Source organism: Syzygium oleosum, unplaced genomic scaffold, assembly GCF_021117445.2.
Source record: "Syzygium oleosum isolate NSW1041296 unplaced genomic scaffold, Sole_v2.1 Sole_v2.47, whole genome shotgun sequence".
Taxonomy (NCBI): Eukaryota; Viridiplantae; Streptophyta; class Magnoliopsida; order Myrtales; family Myrtaceae; genus Syzygium; species Syzygium oleosum.
The window spans coordinates 2,096,291-2,116,954 of NW_026607531.1; the positions used below are offsets into that span (position 1 = coordinate 2,096,291).

At 42.7% G+C, this 20,664-nt stretch overlaps 1 pseudogene; it reads right to left on the reverse strand.

The window, feature by feature from the left end:
- Nucleotides 1-36: 36 nt before the first annotated feature.
- LOC115665885 (disease resistance protein At4g27190-like) lies at nucleotides 37-19,883 on the reverse strand (annotated as a pseudogene).
- Nucleotides 19,884-20,664: the final 781 nt, after the last annotated feature.

Sequence of the window (20,664 nt, forward strand, 5' to 3'; positions counted from 1 at the left end):
AAATCGAAACTCCTGCACCAAAAAGGAAGAGAAGAAGAGGAAACAAATGGGACAAATGGGGTTGAAGGATGGCTATTTCTAGACACATTGCTGTAGTTTACCGTTGGCACATTGATATGTTGACGGGCTCGGACTTGAGCTCCCTCTTAGCGATCTCCTCAGGTGAAGATATCGGGCTTTTGCTGCGCACTCTCAACAGAGAGACCCTTCAAAACTTCAACAACTTCACTCATCTGGGGACGAGCTTTTGGATCTAAGCTAAGGCAGCGAGCAGCCAACGTGAAAGCAATCTGGACACCTTCTTTTGAGAACTTTTTAAGCCTTGGATCCATCAATGCGTGCAATTTTTTTTTCCTTCCTAGATGTGGCCGAACATATTCAACAAGGTTAACTTCACGGGGAGGCCGATCTTGGTCTAGGACTGTCCGTCCGGTCAGAATTTCCAAAAGAACCACACCAAAACCATACACACTGCACTTTGCTGTGAGGAGCCCTGCAATAGTATATGTGCACTCACTAAACAGGTGTACATAAAATAAGTACCAAATGGTCCTATTTATATATAAATACAGTCCATGAGGTACCCGCCGAATATCTCGCAAACCTCTTGCAATAAAAAACAGGTACTTGACCTAAAAGGCTGAAACAATAACTTAGTTCCGTCTTCCCATCACTTCTTTTTTTTCTTCTGATTATGCTAGGTAAGCACACCGCATGTTGCAGGGGATAGAAAGCTATCGGTATTAGTCATGGAATTATCAAAGTAATTAGTGCCATACTAATTAAAGCCCAAATTATGATATTATCGGCAATTCCGAAGTACAATATTGTATCTCTTGTTATCATAATATACTTCATTCAAGGCTTCGGCGAGGCAGTAATTTATAGCATGATAGACATGGACCTAACTAATTGATCTGTAAATCAGAATAATGCTTGTTCTTAGAAATTGTCAAGTCATGATAATCTCCATTTACGATAAAATAGTGAATGCTTCTTTATGCATTGCCTTCACTGACACTACAAAAAAACATGTAATTTGCGACGGATTATATTTTCCGTCGCAAATTAGCGACGGTTTATTTCCGTCGCAAATTTTCGACGGAAATAAAAAACAGTCGCTAATTCCGTCGCAAATTTGCGACGGAAAAAAGTTCGTCGCAAATTTCCGACGGAAAAAAAAACCGTCGCAAAATCCGTCGCAAATTTGCGACGGAAAGAAGTTCGTCGCAAATTTGCAACGGAAAATAAATCCGTCGCAAAAAGTTCGTAGCAAATTTCTGACGGAAAAAAAAACCGTCGCCAATTCCGTCGCAAATTTGCGACGAAAACGAACGTCCGTCGCAAATTTGTAGTTTATCAGCCCGTGATATTCCAACCCTATCTCTCTCTCGCTCTCTCTCGCTTTTCTCCCTCTTTCATATGTCTGAAATCAGCAAAATCCGCGCACGCACATATTAATCTCGGTGAAGCTTTTGTACCAGTAAGTATCATAGCTAGCAACATGACTATTCATCGTTGAATTGTAATTTCTTTTATTTTATATATGTTTATGTTTGTTTTTTTTTCGTATCTGCATCACCGGTTTAACGACCGGTGACCGGCAACACCTCGCCGGCCTTTGGATGAGGCCGAACGGCCACGCCGTTTTGCGACGGAAATAGTTTCCGTCGCAAATTTGCGACGGAATGAAGGATCCGTCGCAAATTTGCGAGGGATGAATTCCGTTTCCATCGCACATTAAAAATTATTGAAAAATGATTCTTAAGTGATTATTCTTTTTGGGTATGTGTCTAATTGAAGGTCTCGCAATCCAAGTGGACGTTGCAATTCTCATCAAATTGACCACTTTCTCCTACCAATATTTCAGTCAAATATTTGGGTAAGTCTTCTTTACATAGTAATTTTTTCTATTTTTGCAATTTCATATTAATTGTTGCGTGAATAACAAAAAATTATAATTTCCAAAATTTTATGGTTTTAATTAAGAACAATGGATATGATATTTTAAATATTTTACTAGAATTTTTTATTTTAATACAGACACAATGCAAAGAAAAAGGGCTTGGATGTATAATAAGAACTTACCTGGACGTCAAGGATTGACAGATGAGTTTCGTACTGGGTTGGAACTATTTTTAGACTTTGCTAGTAGTAAATATGAGTTCATGGATAGAAATAAGTTAAGGTGTCCGTGTAAAAAGTGCGGTAATGGTAAATTTCTTATGTGTGATCAAGTTAGAGAACACCTTACTAGATTTGGGTTTAGTCCGAACTATTATAATTGGACTTCCCATGGTGAACCATTTATATCTAATGAAGGATATGGAAGAAGTGACCAATTTTCAGTTAGGGAAGAATGTGGCTATTATGAGCAATTGAACCCATACGAGAGGATGGTGATTGATGCAGCTAGTTATAATTTTGTCACAGAATCAAATCATGCAAGTACTAGTTTTACTCCTACACATGAACAAGTGGGTACTAGTCATGCTTCACAATTGGAAGATATAGGAGTAACAGGTTTTGATGAGAATATTTATAATGAAACTTTTCAATGTAATCAGTTCTGGGATGTGTTGAAAGCAGCAGATGAACCTTTATGGGCAGGTTGTGAGGACCACACTAAGTTATCGGTGACAGCCCGACTATTAAATATCAAGGCAGAGCATAATGTGTCTGCGGATTGCTTCAACTCTTTTGTTGAAGTAATGCGGGAATCATTGCCTCGTGATAACATCATGCCAAGTGATTTTTATGATATGAAAAAGCTAGTGGATAACTTAGGTCTTCCGGTTGTAAGGATTGATGTATGTAGTAGGGATTGTATGATATATTGGAGAGATGATGAAAATGCAGAATCTTGCAAATTCTGTAGCCAACCTAGGTACAAGATTAACAGGAGGCCGGGTCGTAATTAGAAGCGTAGACCATACAAGCAAATGTTTTATCTACCCTTAATCCCCATATTGCAAAGGCTTTATGCGTCTAAAGCCACTGCTGAACACATGACTAGGCATGCAAATCATGAAACAGAAGAGGGTCTAATGTGTCATCCTTCAGATGCGGAGGCATGGCAACATTTTGATAGAACATACCCTGAGTTTGCGATGGAGCTTCGGAACATCAGGTTAGGTCTCTGTGCCGCTGGATTTGCTCCATTTGGGAAAAGTTCAATTTGGTTAAAATAAATCACAAGAAAATGTATATGAAGTATGAACCATTTGTCTTGGCACAACAAGCAATTCAAGTATGTTATGCATCATATCCTAGTTTGAAACGTGACAAAGCTGATTGGTGGGATGTATGTAAAATCAAAGCACGGAGGAAAATCGAGGAACACTAGAAGGATAGAGCCTACCAACAAGAGGAAGTGTGTAACACGGTTGAAATTGAGGAATATAACATATCAACTTTACGAGATCCGTGTGGAGCAATGATAGATGTGGATCCAACTGAAATTTGCGAATTAAATGTACAAGAATGTTCAGAATCTGATTTTCAGACAGATGACGAAGACGAGGACGAAGACGAAGATGAAGACGAAGATGAAGATTAAAATTTTTGTCACAAAACACTACAAATGTGTAATTATTAATGCTACAAGTGCTATTTTGGTTGTTATCATTATTGTTCTTGTTATTATTGTTATTGTGCTTTTTTATTATTGTTATTGTCGATTATTCTTTTTATTTTAATTGATCGTCCGAAATTTTGTTCCTAAATGCCGACAAGTCAAATATTATTAACGTGCCCTAACATTTCCGATATTCTAATTTCCATTGCAAAATTTGAGATGCCAAAATTTTGGACTGAAAAAAAGACGTCACAAATTTACAACGATCATGTAGTATGTCCATATTTGCGACGGATTTTTATTTCCATCGCAAATTTGCGACGGACATAGAAAGTCCGTCGCATATTTGCGACGGAAATTGGAGTCCGTCGCAAATTTGCGACGGACCAGTATAGTCCGTCGCAAATTTGCGACGGAACTCCACTTTCCGTCGCAAATTTGCGACGGACTCCACTTTCCGTCGCAAATTTGCCACGGAAAATTTTACGAAGGATTTTTATTTCCGTCGCAAATTTGCAACGGATTTTTTTTTACGTCGCAAATTTGCGACGGATTTTTATTTCTGTCGGAAATTTTTTGTCGGTTGAAAATTTGCGACGGACATAGAAAGTCCGTCGTAAATTTGCGACGGACACTTTAAGTTCCGTCGCAAATTTGCGACATTATTACCCCCTCCTCCTCCTCCTCCCCCCCTTCCTCGACGCCACCCAAGCCCGATCTGCGCAGCTCCCCCCCGCCGTCGCCGCGCAACCTCGCAGCCGCGCCTCGCAGCTCCGCCGCCCGTCGCCGGTCGCCCTGCAGCCCCCGCCCATCGGCGGTCGCGGCCGCCCACCCCGACCCCCGCCCGTCGCCCGCCCCGCCCGCCGGGTCGCGCGCCTCGCCGTCGCAGTCGTCGCCGTTGCCGTCCGGCCCTCGCAGCTCGCCCGTGAGCTCCCTCGCTCGTCGCCGGCCGCCCGCAGCCCCCCGCTTGTCGCCGATCGGGGCGGCCGCCCGCAAGCCCCCGCCGTCGTCGTCGATCGCGGGGCAGCCGCCCGCCCGCGTGCCGATCGCGGGCGGCCCGCCTGGCCCGGTCGCCCGCCCCCGGCGGTCGCGCCCTCGCCCCGCCCGCCTCGTCGCGGCGAGCAGCGGCCCGAAGGCTCGCCGCCGCCGCCCGGCCTCGCCGCCCTCGACCGCCCGCCAGGAGCCGCCCACGCCGTCGGCCGCGGCCGCCGCCGGTCGCCGCCCACCATCACCATGTAGGCCGAGGCTCTCGCCCAGAGCAGCCCCCGCCCTTTGCCACCATCGCCGGAGCACGGCCCCGCCGTCGCCGTGGCCGGCCCGCCGACGACGTTGTCGTCCACCGTCGCCACCGCCCGCCGGCCGTCGGCGCCGTGTTGTGCCGCCGCCAAACATTCCGGCCACCCGCCTCCCAGTCGCCGCCCGACGCCATCGCCACCGAGCCGCCGCCCTACGCCGTCACCACGGACCGACACCGTCGACGTCGAGCTCCGCTGTCGTTCGCCCGGTCGTGGCCGAGCACCTGGCTGACTAGTCACCATTTGAGCCCACGCTCGCGCCGGGACCGCCACTGTTCGATCGGCCGATTTTTATTGTCCTTGAACCAAGTAAGCAACTCTCTAAACCCTAGTTAGTATAATTAGGTAATTAGTCGGACTTGTTTTGGGATTATTTAGGATCACTTTTCGTTGGCTAAGTTACGGGTCAATTTCAGGATTACGTGTGACTTTGATCGATGGTCGACTGGTTAATTTGTCTATTATGTGGATGATTAAGCGTTAAATGACGATAGGGTGATTGATTAAGCGTTTTCACAGAAAATGCTTGAAAATTGAACAATTCTATAAAAAATCATGAAAAATTACGGAAAATTAAAAAAAACGGTATATGTTGGCAACAAATATGAAATTTGACCGTAAAAGTTTTTAAAATTTTTAAAAAACTAAAATTTCATAATATCACAAAATGGCAAAAATTAATAGTGACCACCCATTTTGAGTGAAATTTAGATTTTTTAACGTTCCGGGACAAAAAATATTAAAATATTAAAAATTTTCATAACCTTATAAAATGGCTTAAAATAAATGTGGTCACCCATTGTGAGGGAAATTTTTATTTTTTTTTTGGTGAAAAAAAAAATTAAAAAAATATAAAATTTCAAAACTGCATAGAATTACCTAGAAAACATGTGGCCATCAACTTGCAGTGAAATTTAAATTTTTTTACATGGCCAAAAAAAATTAGAATTTAAAAATTTTCAAAACTTCACGGAATGGCTTATAATACCTGTCGCCACCCACTTTTAGTTATATTTAATTTTTTTAACGTGTCCTAAAAATTATTAAAATAAAGAAGGACAAAAATTTTGGAAACTTTACCTAATAGCTTAGACTACCTGTGGCCACCCAATTTTAGTATGGAAAAAAAAATTCATTTCACGGAAAAAATTTTATATTAAAAAATAATAATTTAAAAATTCTACAAATTTTTAAATTTCAAAACTTTACAGAATGTCTTAGAATTCGATGGCCACCAACTTTTAGTGAAATTTTTTTTTTAGGTCCCAAAAAAAATTTAACAATAATAATAATTTTTCTCTTACAAAACTTTACTGGAATGACTTAGAATACCTGTGGCCACCCACTTTCAGTGAAATTTTAATTTTTGTACGTGGTCAAAAAAAATTTATTCAAAATGAATGCGATTCATATAGTGATGTTTGATACATGTGGCCACCCATATCGTGCTCATATATTGATGTTTCATATCAAAATGAATGGGATTCATAATATATTTGTTCGTAGGAAATTGCACGTCATAAGCACTCGACATTGGCTCATTTCAAGGAAACATTTTCTCAGTCTTTTCCATCAAAATGGTAAGTTTCGTCATGTACATCATTATGTGTCCGTAATACGTGTCAATAATTCTTTACATATTCGCATAACCTTCCTACTTGTCAGTATAAACGTGGAGGTCATTCGTATGGAAGACAAGCCTCTTCCTCATCCTCGTCCCCGGCTCTTTCCTCTTCCCCTGTCCCGTCATCTAACCCTCAACCACAATATGGTCCGTCACAATATGGACACATTGGCCCTTCCTCCAACACTCAACAACATGTTACGGGACTTGGCCACATGCGAACTGAATCTCCTCCAGTTCAATCTCCTTTAGCTCCCTCTCCTTCCGTTCCACCCCATTATTCGGCGGAACAATCGAATATTGACAGAAACACATGTCAAGAAGAAAACCGATTCTTCATATGCCCATTTGGAGATTCGTAAGTACTTCATTTTTATTTTAGTATATGTAATATTTAGGGCTTTAGATATTGATGTCAACTGAATTGTCGATGTTGCACAATATCCGTATGATTACAGATTCACGGATGCTCCGTATGTTGTGAGGGAATTGAACAAAATAGTAAGAAACTTTTGGATGGGAGAGTATATTACTTACAGAAGTATTCCACAAGAAGTGAAAGAAATGTGGTGGAATGAGTTCAAGGTAAATTTTACATATTTTATTTTCTCACCAATTAAGTTTGGTGTAGTATATTGATGGTCAAGAATGATATAAAGGGACCAGAACAACTCTGTAGTTTTCGATACCTAAAGGACCAGATATTTTCCCCGACATAAACTTTACAAAATCTGTCTATATTTGTTTGGTGCATGGTTATGGATATGTGATCATCATAATAACTTTCAATTTCTGTTTTTATTCATTGCAACGGAAGTTCAAGTGGGAGAAAGTGGAAGACAATGAAGTGAGAAGAATTTTCGATAAGAAAAACGGTGATTTTATGCGAAATGTCATGAATAGAGTGAAGATCAAGCAAGTGAAGCCGTCTTTCTTTACAGCTGACAATTGGGCGGCAATTAACAGATTTTGGGCATCTGAACAGAGTCGGCAACTCTGTGAGCAGAATAAGAAGAATCGATCTTCTAGTTCTAGTGATGGGTCAGCCACATATGCTGGGGGCTCTATCAACATTGCGGAGCATCGCAAACGACTGTTAAGTCTGTTAAATGAGTTATAAGTTAATTTAATTCAATTACTCATGTTTACATTTTGTAGGCACAAGAATTGGGGACGGAACCGACATTTGCAGCTACATTTGAATGCACATTTCAAAAGAAAGATAAGACATGGACTGGCGATCGAGCAAAAGCTGTTAAGGTATGTAAGGTTATACTTTGGCTTATATGTAAACTATAATGAAAACCGTGAATGCTTTCAATATTTATGGTAGATATATATATATAGGGAAAAAACCACCAAAAACCCCAAACTTTACCATCTGTGACACATTTACCCCGAACTTTTTTTTGTGACACCAAAAACCCCCAACTTTGCTTTTTGTGACACATTTACCCCAATGTATTTAGTCCATGGGCATTTTCGTCTTTTCTGCTTTTTCTTTTTTTTTCCTTTCCGGCGAGGGGGGGCCTCGCCGGATCCGGCGAGGGGGGCCCTCGCCGGCGTCGAGAGGGCGGCCCTCGCCAGATCCGGCGAGGGCGGCCTCGCCGGCGTCGGGCGAGGTTCGCCTCGCGGGCGAGCGAGGGCGGCCTCGCCCAACTCGGGCGAGGTCGACCCTCGCCCAGACGCCGGCGAGGGTCGACCTCGCCTGAGTCGGGCGAGGCGGCCCTCGCTCGCCCGGCGAGGGCGACCCTCGCCGGCGTCGGGCGAGGTTCGCCCTCGCCTGGGCGAGCGAGGGCCGCCCTCGCCCGACTCGGGCGAGGTCGACCCTTGCCGGCGTCGGACGAGGGTCGACCTCGCCCGAGTCGGGCGAGGGCCTCCCGCGCCGGATCCGCGAGGGCCGCCCTCGCTCGACGCCGGCGAGGGTCGACTCGCCGGATCGGGCGAGGCCGCCTCGCTCGCCCGGGCGAGGCGGACCTCGCCCGACGCCGGCGAGGGTCGCCCTCGCTTGGGCGAGCGAGGGCGGCCTCGCCCGACTCAGCGAGGTCGACCCTCGCCCGACGCCGGCGAGGGTCGACCTCGCCAGATCGGGCGAGGGCGGCCCTCGCGCCGCCCAGCGAGGGCGGCCTCGCTCGCCTGTGCGAGGGCGGCCCTCGCCGGCGTCGGCCGAGGTTCGCCTCGCACGGGCGAGCGACCTCGCCGGCGCCGGGCGAGGGTCGACCTCGCTCGAGCCGGGCGAGGGCCGCCCTCGCTCGCCCAGCGAGGGCGACCCTCGGCGGCGTCGGCGAGGTCCGCCGCCCGGGCGAGCGAGGGCGGCCTCGCCCGACAAGCGAGGTTAACCTCGCCCGACGCCGGCGAGGGTCGACCTCGCCCGAGTCGGGCGAGGACGCCTCGCTCGCCCAAGTGAGGCGAACCTCGCCGACGCCGGCGAGGGCCGCCTCGCCGGATCTGCGAGGGCCGCCTCGCTCGACGCCGGCGAGGGCCCCCTCGCCGGATCCGGCGAGGGCCCCTCGCCGGATCCGGCGAGAGCCGGACCGGCGAGGCCCCCTCACGGAAAGGAAAAAAAAAGAAAAAAAAAAAAAGAAAAAGCAGAAAAGACGAAAATGCCCATGGACTAAATACATTGGGGTAAATGTGTCACAAAAAGCAAAATTCGGGATTTTGGTGTCACAAAAATAAGTTCGGGGTAAATGTGTCACAGATGGTAAAGTTTGGGGTTTTTTGTGATTTTTTCCCATATATATATATATATAGTGATTTTATTTTCATCTACATTGTTAATGTAGGAAAAATATGATAAACTTTTAATGAGCAGTGCTAGTGGTAGTGATGATTGTCCTAAGTCCAGGCCATGAGTTGATAATATGGCATTATGGATGGAAGCAACGGGTGGGGTGAAAAAAGGGAAAATATTTGGGATGGGATCGTTGTCAAGGATGTACATGCCGAATAATCCTGGAAGTTCATCATCCACTGCGACTGGTCGAAGGAGGTCACGACAAGACGAGCAATTGACCCAAGAAGTGCATCGTCTGAATAATTTACTTGTTCAGAAGGACGAACAAATAAATAACTTGGAACAACAAATGAGACTCGTTATGCGACACCTTAACCTCAATCGCTATGACGATCCTCCTGTACCTCCAGCCAATCCAATAGGTGATGGGCACAATGATGACCAACACATTGATGCCGAGAATGCTGATGATGATGATGATGATGATGATTTTCTCCAGACTTTCTAGTTAAAATTCTCAAAATCGGGGTAAGCTTACTTCATAATCTTGGTTTTTCATAATTTCACTCATATTCATATGTAAGAACATTTATGTTCGTCCTGAAACGTATTTTTGTTAACCCTCTTGTTATTTTACACCTAGTTTCACATCCATGCATAAACGCTTCTTTTATATTCTGGACTGATTTATGTATCGACATTTCCTCAGGTCTCGACAAAAGTGACTACTTTTGGTGTCCTGCTATCGTACCAAAGCTGCATCTTCTTGTGTATGGTTTTTCTGCGTCTTCTATGGTTGTCCCGTCTCTTAGTTCATGTTTTGAATGTATTGTAAGATTGGATATCAAATAGCATCATGTCAGACTCTGCAACTTTCCTTCAGTTATTTGTTTCAATTATCTGTCATCGTGGCTGGTTTGTCAAAATCTATGGTTTGTTCGTTTTTCTATTTCAATTATATGTCATTGTCTCCTTTGTTTGATATGGACAAGAATTTATGGCCGAAATGATGTAAAAATAGCGACGAATATTTTAAGCCGAATTTTGCGATCATTACAGTTCGTCGCTAATTTGCGACGAATACATTTTGCAACGAATTTTGCGACGAAATTGCGACAAAATTTGCGACGAATTTTGTGACGAAATATTTGCGACGGATTGTATTCGTGGCTAATTTGCGACTAATTTTGCGACGAATTTTGCGACGAAATTTTGCGATGAATTTGCGACGAAATTTGTGACGAAATTTGCGTCGAAATTTGCGACGGATTGTATTCGTGGCTAATTTGCGACGAATTTTGCGACGAAATTTGCGACGAATTTTGCGACGATTTTGCGACGAATTTTGCGACGAAATTTGCGACGAAATTTTGCGACGAATTTGCGACGAAATTTGCGACGAAATTTTGCGACGAATTTGCGACGAATTTGCGACGAAATTTGCGACGAAATTTGCGTCGAAATTTGCGACGAATTTTGCGACGGATAGCGTTCATCGGAAATTTGCGACGAAATATTTGCGACGAATTTTGCGACGGATTGTATTCGTGGCTAATTTTGCAACGAATTTATTTTCGTCGCAATTTTGCGACGAACTTTTAAATTTTCCGTCGCAAAATTTTGCGACGACCTAGTAGCGACGGAATTTTTTCCGTCGCAAATTCGATTTGCGACGGATTTTTCCAAATTTTCCGTTGCAAATTTCGTCGCTAATCCGGTGTTTTTTTGTAGTGTGAAATTATAAGGACGTATGTAGATTAAAAACAAAGAGAAGATAAAAGTTTCAACTCTTAATCTATAGATGTATAAGATAAATCAACCGCCTTTCTAATGGTTTCTAAGTTAAATTTTTCTTCTCGTAAATGACAAATAGGATAGTACAATGAGAAAACACATAAATCATGATGTACTACATGTAGACCTGAAGCGCGTAAAACAAAGAAACATATGATACCTAGTTTTGGTCTACGTTTTTGGGTAATCATCTTGTGCATGGAGGATGGACGACTACCACATTTAGTGGAAATTAACTAGCTACTTGATAAAAACCTAGATCCTACATTCTGAACTGAGAACCCTTTGGACACGTAGCGTTGAAGCACATAAAAACATAAAAAGAAAGAGCTTTAATTATGAATCGGTGTTTGGGTAATTACTGGTTGTGCATCCTATTAAAAATTACAACATATGGGGATTGATCGAGTGTCCGAAGGGTGTAGCGGATATTCGGCCGTTAATTGAAAAGAATAATATCAACCAAAGACAAAAAATAATAAACAAAGTAAAACAAAAACAAAAAATTCACTTGCCAGCAATGCGTAATGTCCAAGAAGTTCAAGCAAGATATATGCAAAATATTCCATTCAATGATTGATTATGTGGTGGACTGAAAGATAAGGGAATAACATCATTTGGGAGACTACATGCAGGACTCAAACAGAAAGAATGGGACTTTTAGCATGATGTGCAAGAACTACAACTGATTGTACCATTACTGCAAATTGTGATCATGTATGAGGACAGACCAGATATAGGATGCACACAGTGAAAAGTAGGTACATCAGTGTATAACCATCCCTCTAATTTGCTTGTCTTTGGCTGCGATTGATATCCACCTAATTCAATTCAGTTCCTAATCATAATTGGTGCACTTGTTGTGCATGAGGTGTGTAGATTGGGGCTGTTATTTCTTTTTAATGCGATAGGATTTGACATGTCAAAAACATTGCTCAACCACTTTTATGCAGTTAACTTGGACATTTCTCATCATCAAATTGCTTGTACTAACATATACATACCAGTCGCTAGGTATTCTGGGGCAGCATAGCCAAGAGTTCCTATGACACGGGTGTAGACATGGTGATCTCCCTTGGGAATAATTTTTTCAAGTCCAGAACCAGAAAGCTTGGCGTTGTAGTCCTAAAAAAAGACAAGTCATAAGAAAATAAAACAACATAACAAAAATGGAAAAAGGAACGCCGCCACAACTTTTGCTACGTACAGCATCTAATAGGATCTTGGAAGTTTTAAAATCACGAAATATCACTTGCAGTTCTGCTTCCTCATGAAGAAAAGCGAGACCCTTAGCAGCATCCAGCGCTATTTCCATCCTGGTAAACCAAGGGAGAGGCAGAGTCCCTCCTACACAGCCCACAAAAAAACACAAAAATTAACTAATAAAATATTTGTCGTCACACATATATTAGTATTCCCTTTCTGAAGCCACCATAGTCAAAGATAGTTTGGTTAGAACTTATACTAACTTTTGGAAAATTACTGTGAAGAATTAGTAGGGCCAGAATGGAGAGACCACAGCAGGCCCTTTCTTTTCTCATAAAATTGAAATTTACGCTTATGCAAAGGAAAGCTCAGCGAAACCTGCCGAAACAAATCATTATGCCCTACTATTAAAAACATTTAGTAGCTATCAAGAGTTGTTCAATTGGCAAGCATGTACCTTCCACTAAATATCATTACTAGCGTGCTTGCAAGCTTTGTACTCAGTTTCATCCTCAATATGGTACAACTGTGGTGTTCTCGCGCCTAAATGACCAAGCTAAAGAGAATTAAGTCTTAGGATTCCCTGAGATGTCGTACTGAGAAACAAAGATGACAAAACGATACTAAAAACATCACACGGATGAAGCTGCTAGAAAGTGACATTTCATGACCATTTCACATGATCTCCCGACATTTCTTTCCTTTTTTTTTTCATGGCTACGAACTATAATGTCCCCTGGGTATGATGACATTGAAAGTCTCTGGTCTTGCATCCTTTTGGTTCTCAGTGGCACCAACATCAAACAAGCAATTTACGCTAAAACATTTCAGGAAGAAGAACATTCAAGAATAAGCATTGTGGATGACAATTTGTATGCATATTCTTCAGGAAAATATGGTTCCGAACCCTATCATATTTGGAAAGACGTCCATAATAAGGACAAGTAAGTTTCTCTCTCCTTAACATTATTATCCAGATGCTGGTAGCAATTTACTAGTTTTCTTAGGAGACATGACTTCAATATCCAGCTATGGGTGGATTGATCTACCGTGAGTACTTATACAGGATAAAAAAAATGTAAGACATGTCATTAAGGGCACCAAAAGGACAACTGCGCATACTTTTAAAGAGGTGATTGTCCAAGCTCCCTCCTTGCATAAACTCATATATTAGCAGCCCTTGGTCGCCTTCCTTGCAATATCCAATTAACTTTACCAAATTTGGATGCTCTAGATGACCAAGAATACTCACTTCAGCCTGGCACATCGAAAGTGCAACAGATCAAAAGTCATACTAACTTTCAAACCTGCATTAATCCAGAAATAAAAAGATCATTAGATGATATATTACCAGCCACTCTTTTTGACCCTCCAGCCCATCGTCCGTGAGAGTCTTGACAGCAACAGCCAGCCCAGTACCAGGCCTCGCGGCAGCAGTCCCCTTTTCTTCAATCCAACCCTTAAAGACACGGTTAAAACCGTCTCCACCGAGCAGAGCCTCACGACTAAAGTTTCGTGTAGCTAACTTAAGATCCTTTAATGAAAATTTCCGCAGCTGAGGAGCGACTATAATTTCCTCTTTGAGTTTAGAAGTCAAAGTGTTGATTGTTGTATTACTAGTGTTCTTGGATGAAATTGAAGAGGTTATTACTGTATTACTAGCGGCCGTAGATGAAACAGAGGAGTCAATCCCTGTAATTGGTGTAAATGAAACCCCAGCAGCAGCAGGCTGCTCTCTGCTTGTGTCATTTGTAAATCCACGTACACAGCCCGAACCAACTTCACCAAGAAGACTTGCAGCACTAAAGTTTCTTGCAGCTAACTTAAGATCATTGAATAAGGATTTCCACAGCCGAGGAGCAACTTTAGGCTCCCTTTTGAGTTTAGAACTTGAAGGGTCTGCATTACCAGTGGTCGTAGATGAAACCACCGGAGGAGCCGGCTGCTCTCTGCTTGCATCATTTCGAATACTTTGTGCTCCTCAAATACGAAGTTAGCAAATTAGACGAAACAAATAAGCATCGATTTGGGTCACTTATGGGAACAACAAGCACCAAGCCACTTCATCTAAACAGGAATTTAAAGATCAATCAGCTAATCTGCCAGCTGGCATAACACGTGTTACTTTTCCAATACAAGGAAGTATCCAGTCCCGAATAGAGGAGGGCATGTAGCCACCCAGGTGGATATCTGTGGTTTACCACAGATAACTATGACAACGTACTTCAACTTGCAATCGAAACGATGGAAAAAGATGAGCAGAAATGAGTCTACCCGATCTCTTGATATAGACTAAAATAATTCTATGCAATCAATCTCCGAGGTACTTCGCTCACTTCTTGTGATATCACACCCTCAACCTACTCTAGATCTGTCACAAACTTATGTCTTCCTATGAGATACATCGCTATCATCACCCATTACTAGATTATCTACAACACGATAGTTGTTAGTCACTTCCCAAAGCAACTCCGCCAAATAAAACTCTGGGAACAAAGAGCACTCCTAAAAACACTAGCAATCAACTCCAACTTGACAAGTGTTAGCGGGGCAATTGCATGAGCCATCAAAAAGCACAACCAGAATTAGACTATAACTCCACAATAACAAGCTACATATAATAGTAAAATATCCCACTTTGCTTCTTTTGGGGTTTATAATGGTCTTATGGTCTGCATCCACTTAATACTTAAACTTTCAGATTAAACTTTTGATTTGGTGCTAGAGCCAACTTTCAATTTTTCAGGCCCCATTAAATATTTCATTTCGAGTGAGATATTTTCTCTATCTTATTATTGAAGTGCATTGATCATATGGTTTTATTCGGGTTTGCACATGAGAGGGGACATTAAAGTATGGAACTTCACTAGTTTACGGAGCTTATAATAACCATCGTTTTAAGTAGCAGCTGATAGTAGTTGGCAAGAATGAAATTCACACCAATAGCAGCCGCTATTGGCCCTACTGTGGTGATTACACCTCCAGAAGGCTCATATACCTGCATCTGTGATTATTACAATGCAATCCGTAACACAATTTGAAAATTAATAACCTTGTAGACATGTAGTCTCCCTTGCCCCAATAGCTTAAGCCTGTGGTTGGACTTTGTGACATAAACCAAACATTAATTTCAAGTTCATTCCTTCACCAGACCAAAAATAAATAAAAAGTATGTTCCTTTCCTTTTTACCATATGTACCTCCAACAAACACAAGCAGGATATTAAGAAGTAAGATCTTCATATCGCTAGATAAAAAGTACAGAATTTCTACAGAATGCAAAACAGGAATTCCAATGAAATATCCACAACTGAGCTCGATAATAACTCCCTAAGCACTCTGATGAAGAAATTCTCCCACAAGAAATAGTAACTAAGCCGACTATTGTTAATTCGCTCTACAAGCTTGAAGCACGTTTACAGTGGCAAAAATAAACCAGCAATCCATATCGGTGCAGACTAATGCTGTGCCAACATATGGTTTTGTCCACCGAAATATAATATGCATTGGAAGAAGTCACAGTTCTGAAGATACAGAAGAACGGCCAAAGTTTTTTACAGTTAGCTGTCACTGCGTCATTCATAAACATTTCAAGGGTAATAGATCAGATATCTGATTTGAAAGAAGATAAGAGTTCATTCATATAAGTGTGACTTTCCAATTTTTCTCTTCATTAAAGCTGGGACGGCAACTTTTAACTTGTTCAATCAAATGCATCGAATGAAATTGAAAGAAAAAGACACATCATTTCAAAAGAACACTGATTATTACCCTTACGTTTAGTCCTTGTCGGATGATTGCCACAGATTTCATCAGTTGATGGTCTCTTGAGATTCGGACAATCAATAATGCTCAATCATTCCAAGTTTGGTGCAATGCATAAGCCATTGAAAATGCTAATGAATTCAGGCAATGAGAATAGGGATATCTTTTTCAACTTGGGGAGGACGTAAGTACTCTCGCAAACACAAGTATCTTCACACCTCACTAAACTTATGACAAGGGGGCAGTCTTCAACTTTCAGCTCATCTAAGCTATCAAGGTTTTCCAGCAGGCCAGGTGTGAATATAGTAGTCAACTGAGGACATGTGAGTAAGGCCAAGCATTTAAGACGAGACAAGAATCCTCGATGCAGCGGCCCCTCATAAATGCACCTCAAACTCTTGATACGATATAAATAGAGATATTCAAGTGATTTGAGAAACCTACTCTCATCCTCCCATGTTTCTAATACAATTTCACTTCTATCTGCTTCGCCATACATGTCAGTTCCATCAACAATAATCTGAATCTCATCACACTCCCCAATTATGCAGCATTTCAGTTGCTCCATGTTCTCAATCCCAAAATCAGAAAGCTTCGAGACATCTCTATGGCGATCTAAGAAAAATGCAGAAGTATGACGAAGCATCTTTTGGATATCTATGGGTACTCCCACACCATTTACATATTTCAGGGATCTATCCCAGTGTTCTAACTCAAACTCAAGATCCTCTGGGAGATAACACATGATGCGTTTAGCATGTTTGCCAACAACAAATTTGAAATGCGACAAAGATCTAGACACCTTTGATGTGCCAAACCATTTCCTTAGATGTTCCACTTGTGGAAAGTACAGTTTAAGTGTATCCAGCCTCATCAAGCCACAAACATCGTCAACAAGAGCTTCCACAACACTCTCCCACCCCTCATCCTCTGGATGTATATCAATACTTAGCTCTTCTAACTGTGATAGGGCAGAAATAGTGCCTTGAGGAATCAATGCATTCACTTCTGTAGACTTTGTGCCACAATTTGTGTGTGGACAAAAAGATACTTCTAAGCAAGTGAGCTTTGTTAGCTTCGCAACCTCCTTCGGCAGATCCATGATCTTAGTGCCTTCAAGATCAAGTACCTCAAGCTGCTGAAGTTCTCCAATTTTCGGAGGTAACACCCTCAATAGCTCACAATGATTTAAGAATAGTCTTTTTAGGCGGCTTAACCTGAATAGAGACTCTGGCATGGACTTGATCCGAGTTCGGGATAAATTCAGGATTTCAAGAGCAGGCATGAAATCAAAGAAAGGTGGACTAATCGTTCTGAGTTTGCAATTTCTATTTAGAAACAGTACCATGAGTACTGGACACCGAGGATTCTCGGATAACTCAGTCAACTGATTTTCCATCAAGTATATCTCTGTGAAACTCTGCCATTGCCTGACCTCCGGAGGCTCCGTCAGTCCTAAACCCCCGCACATAAGGACCTTTCTATTACATTCAGGTGGACTGGATTCGTTGTCGTTAGAACATCTTTCAAGTTCCTCTGCCAGGTGCGGTGGCTCGAACTGACAAGATTCATCAAAGGTACCTGATAAGTAAAGATCCATTAATTCTCCCCAATGATGAATAATCCTACTAGGAAAATAAACAATTAAAGCATGTGTGTCAAGCAATAAATGAAGATCCCAGCCAAAAACCAAAAACAGCGCACAAAGTTGGAGGTCCAACACCTAGACCTTCTTATGTAAACAGGAAAATTACGCTTTGCATCCTGTAATGGATGGTATAATCATATTTTGCATCCTGAGAGCAACACCACTACTTTCTCTGGGGTTTGTGGACTTTTTTCTATATATATATATCTTGAAATAGGGTGAGTTTCTTATTATCCAAACCAACTGGTAACCCTGCTGAACAAACATTGTATCAGTTTGCTTGTCCAAAAAGAAACACGGAGCGTGGCAATTGAAACCTTACCAGTGACCTGAATTTTCTGGGACCATTTAGAGAGCAAAGAACTCCAACTTGGCAAGTGTTAGTGGCGCAAAATCATACATCATCAAAGCGCAAAACTGCAATTAGACTATTATTCCACAAAAACAAGTTACATACAATGTCACCCACTTTGCTGGTTATAATGGCACCATAGTCCGCATCTCCTTAATGGCTTAAACTTTCATAATGGACCTTTTAACGCGGTACTAGAACCAACTTTGAATTTTCCATGCCCCATTTACTATTTCATTTCGAGTGAGGTATTTTCTCTATATTATTCCCAACGTGCATTCATCATAAGGTATTATTAGGGCTTGCACATGAAAAGAGATATTAAAGTAGCAGACATCACTTGTTTACAGAGCTTGTCATTACTATCATTTTGACTAGCGGCCGATAGCAGTCGTCAAGAATGAAATTCACACCAATTCTTTTAACTCCTCGAACCGTGTGCCCTGCTTTTCCCAAAAATCAATTATTATCCTCGCTACCTTTTTGTTTTTGGTCAGCAGAAGCTAATCATTCCTTATATTGAGATCCTTTTATTACTAAAAGTTTAATGGCCCAACTAAGCAACACAGAGCGCTAACAATGACTTCTCTGTGTCTTTTAAATGATCGTAACTCAATTACAACGTCTTATTTATCAACTCACCGAGTACTTTATCTTTAGACATCTTGATTTGCTTCAAAGCATTCTTCCGTTCAGATAAACCAGCGTCTTTGACATGTTTCGCCATTGCAAGAATTAGGAGAGGCAAACCTGCACATTGGTGGAGTGCTTCATCCACCAAAGGTTTGAGCTCGTCATCATGAATTTTGTCCCCTACCATCCGCTCAAACAATATTTTTGCCTCTTCCTCCTTCAGTTCACCCAGACGGAAGCCTATGTCGCAGCACATTTCCCTTTGCAAAACATTTCGATCCCTCGACGTCAACAACAACTTGCATCCTAGGACTTTGTTGTCATTTCCGCAAGGAATGCCGACTGATTTCAAGTCGAGCCCCTTCCACAAGTCGTCCAGTATTATGAGGACTTTCTGTTTCTCAATTTCCAACCTCCTGCGCAGACGATCTGCTCGCACACTCTCATGCTCATCGTCCTTTAAGTCCACGTCCAGCGCGCACGCAATCTCTCCTTGAATCCTCTTGACGCTCGGATTTGCTGACACGTCAGCCTTAGCGACCAGATCGAACGACTTCTCTCTTCTTATTCTCCTTTCGGCATCCTCCAAAAGGGTGGACTTGCCGACCCCGCCCATCCCGTGAACTCCGACCACGCTAGTGCCGTCATCGGCAAGAGCCTCCATGATGCTATCTATGATCGAAGCCCTGGATTCAAAGACGCCATCGTCCCCAATCCTAATCGACGTCGAGGCAGAAGGAGCGGAGACAGATGACGCCACGGCGGTCGACGGAGCAGCACGTCCGCCTTCTCTCCTGGCCGGAGCAGCAGGATCGACGAAGGAGATGTCATTCAATTGCTTGAACTCGCCGCACTTCTGAACAAGTCGCCGAATGATCTTGATCTTGTCCTCAGCTTTCCTGCTGAACTGGTACCGGTAATCGGGGTCGGCAAGAGACCAGCAGGAGCAAGTCTTGCTCGCCTTACTGCTGATGTCTTCCAACAGGTACCCCGCCTCCTGCAAGGCCCTGTCGGCGCTCTGCCGCCACTCCGTGAAGCAATAGTAGATATTCCGAACGTTGATCCTGGCCTCTTCCGCCAAAGTGTCGACCCTCTGAGCCTCGCTCTCCAGATTCCGGACTTCCTCCCGAAGACGGTCGGCGTAGCGCTTGGTGGATATCACGTATCCGAATCGACGCTTGATGGGAACAACCACCTTCTTCTTCAAGCCATCCCATGCAACAACAAAGGTAGAATCGCGCGGCATTTGTTTCTTCTTTTTTCCCGAGAAACGAAGAGCGAGAAGACGACCGGAAGAGATTTATTAATACTGGCAATCCTCCCATGCACCACTCAAGTACTTTGCTCCTAACGTTTTGTTGAATTTGTCGTGATCTCTTGGTGTTGCCTCTACGTCCCTTTCTCTCCCTCTCTCTCTCTCTCCTCATTTAGTCATGAAAAACAACTAGGATTTGCCGTAGGAAACGGCAGGTGAGGGAAGATGAAAGAATTTGATAGGCACGGTTTGGTTTGGGTTGGCTTTGGTCTCAATGCAAACGCCAATCGGAAAAGTCAGACAAGCGAAAATCAGATGGTGAAATGTGAGATAACCCATCCGAATGGCAAAAGGAAAAAACAAAGGTGGTCGGCAGTGGCCAACTTGGCCGACCGAGCAACAACACTGAAAATGGCCAATCTGACAACTATGTAATAAAGATAGAATTGTCGATACCTTAAACAAGAAAATCATTATTAAAAAATCTATTATTAAAGGATAATTAAATTTTCATCAATTAATTAAAAATTTAAAAGAAAAAAGCGGGACGGGCATCTGTACATGTGTGTGCGTATGTATTTATGTATGTCCCATCCTTATTACTCTTAATTTCTTAACATTTTCATTGAATCCATTAGGTTGATTACTTGCGATCATGATAGATCATCCGACTTGAGCAACGACTAAAAAATTCCAATTAACCATGGAAGCTCCGTTCTCCGGTAGCAACCGCATATGGACAAGAGTGTAAGTCAAGCCGGCAGACAGAACAACTATAC